Here is a 2,500-nt window from a genome sequence, read left to right on the forward strand (position 1 = left end):
AGAACCTACCATCGACAGTTGATAAGGCAGACATTTGAAAGATGCGTCGCCGGTACGAAGACCGTGCGATCAGCCCAAAGTTATTCAGAGTCACCAAGGCAAACGGACCGGACGAGCCGACCGATTGGTTTTGATCTAATAAAAGCGTCCCTTCCATCTCTGGTCGGGACTCTGTTTGCATGTATTAGCTCTAGAATTACCACAGTTATCCAAGTAACGTGGGTACGATCTAAGGAACCATAACTGATTTAATGAGCCATTCGCGGTTTCACCTTAATGCGGCTTGTACTGAGACATGCATGGCTTAATCTTTGAGACAAGCATATGACTACTGGCAGGATCAACCAGGGAGCTGCGTCAACTAGAGCTGAGCAGCCGGCCGCCCGGGAGTGTGTCCCGGGGGCCCGCGCGAACACGCAAGCGTCCGCTCAATTATTCTGCAAACAGGAGGAGGCTGGGCTCCCCTGCACGATACACCTCGAAACCCTCTCAGGTCCCGGCGGCGCGCAGCGCCGTCCTAAGTACTTGGTCGGGTTCGAGAGAGGCGCAATCGCCCGGAGATAGGCGAGTAGACGCTTTCAGTGCGACCACCCGTGCCCCCAACTGAGCTTGCCGCTGCCGACAGAGGCCCGGGAGCGTGCTGTCGTGGTGTTGCCGGCGGGAGACAACACGCGGCCACAAACAGTGACCGGGCAGCTCCAACGCCAGCGCCACAGAGGGGCAGAGCCCCACTTGGGTGCCAAAGCGAACTCTCCCAGCACAGCGCACGCGCCAACACATCCGCACAGCTGCGATACAAACCACCTGCGAGAACCGCGGGGGCGACCGAGCAGCAGACGGCGTCGCGGCGCCGAGTGCCGGGCGGCGGCGCATCCTCAACGCACACAGTCCTCAATCGGACCAGCACACTGCAGATGTCCACCGCGCTTCGCACCGGGCCCGGGAGGACCCACTTTGGCCGCACGGCGCCGCGCGCTGGGTGCGCCGGCACGCAGATGCGCCGCCTGCCGCGTCCGTCAGCCGGCGCGCCTGCCACTGGGCGCCCCCACCAGCCGGCTGCCGCGCGTGCGCCCACGCAGCGCGCGGCCAGCACGCCGGGCGCCCCCCCCTCACCGGCCGGGGACGGTCCCACCCAGCCACCGCCGCGTATCGCTTCATACCCACATGCCCACTCACGTTCGTGGGTATGACGGGTGTCGCTGAAGCAACCGGTTAATACCTGTACCGATCGTCGATATCAACGATTCACCTCCAGCGCGAACAACCGCGCAACAACGGATTTCCAGTTCATTTGCGTAACTTGGGCAGCAAACGTAGACATCCATCTACATTTGCGACTTCTACGAGTCTTGCATGCCTGGATGTTGTGTGTCACGACGCACTCCATCAGCATACATACACGCTGCGACGTGTGCACGAAAGAACACGTGGAAGGTGGCCAGCGTACGTATACGAATGCCATTGCACAGCTGCGAAGCGCATTCAACACGCGAACTCCTGACCGACGAGCTAGAGGTGACAGGAGGGGAGGGGGGGGCGGGGGCGATATACGTCCTATTGCAGTACACAATACAGTGGATAGCGGGACCATGTGGAAAGTAAGCAACACTCGCAAGATGTGAGGGTACGCACCGTAAAATGAATCAATACGCAGAACACCACAGTGTGCGCGAAGTGAACTATGTTGAGATGGTTGCAATTAGGCAACGCTACACGAATTCCTAGAGTCATATAACTAACAATTACAGGGCAGGTTAGGGCGCAACGTAGGTTAGGTTAGGGCGCAACGTAGGTTAGGTTAGGGCGCAACGTAGGTTAGGTTAGGGCGCAACGTGGGTTAGGTTAAGGCGCAACTTGGGTTAGGTTAAGGCGCAACTTGGGTTAGGTTAAGGCGCAACTTGGGTTAGGTTAAGGCGCAACTTGGGTTAGGTTAAGGCGCAACTTGGGTTAGGTTAAGGCGCAACTTGGGTTAGGTTAGGGCGCAACTTGGGTTAGGTTAGGGCGCAACTTGGGTTAGGTTAGGGCGCAACTTGGGTTAGGTTAGGGCGCAACTTGGGTTAGGTTAGGGCGCAACTTGGGTTAGGTTAGGGCGCAACTTGGGTTAGGTTAGGGCGCAACTTGGGTTAGGTTAGGGCGCAACTTGGGTTAGGTTAGGGCGCAACTTGGGTTAGGTTAGGGCGCAACTTGGGTTAGGTTAAGGCGCAACTTGGGTTAGGTTAAGGCGCAACTTGGGTTAGGTTAAGGCGCAACTTGGGTTAGGTTAAGGCGCAACTTGGGTTAGGTTAAGGCGCAACTTGGGTTAGGTTAAGGCGCAACTTGGGTTAGGTTAAGGCGCAACTTGGGTTAGGTTAAGGCGCAACTTGGGTTAGGTTAGGGCGCAACTTGGGTTAGGTTAGGGCGCAACTTGGGTTAGGTTAGGGCGCAACTTGGGTTAGGTTAGGGCGCAACTTGGGTTAGGTTAGGGCGCAACTTGGGTTAGGTTAGGGCGCAACTTGGGTTA

At 57.4% G+C, this 2,500-nt stretch overlaps 1 non-coding gene across 1 annotated transcript in view; it reads right to left on the reverse strand.

The window, feature by feature from the left end:
* LOC126228274 (small subunit ribosomal RNA) overlaps positions 1-351 on the reverse strand; it is a 1,909-nt gene extending 1,558 nt beyond the window's left edge. Inside the window, exon 1 of the ribosomal RNA XR_007544082.1 lies at positions 1-351. This exon is cut by the window's left edge and continues 1,558 nt beyond it. This is a non-coding gene — a ribosomal RNA (small subunit ribosomal RNA).
* Positions 352-2,500: the final 2,149 nt, after the last annotated feature.

Source organism: Schistocerca nitens, unplaced genomic scaffold (assembly GCF_023898315.1).
Source record: "Schistocerca nitens isolate TAMUIC-IGC-003100 unplaced genomic scaffold, iqSchNite1.1 HiC_scaffold_355, whole genome shotgun sequence".
In the NCBI taxonomy this organism is placed as follows: domain Eukaryota; kingdom Metazoa; phylum Arthropoda; class Insecta; order Orthoptera; family Acrididae; genus Schistocerca; species Schistocerca nitens.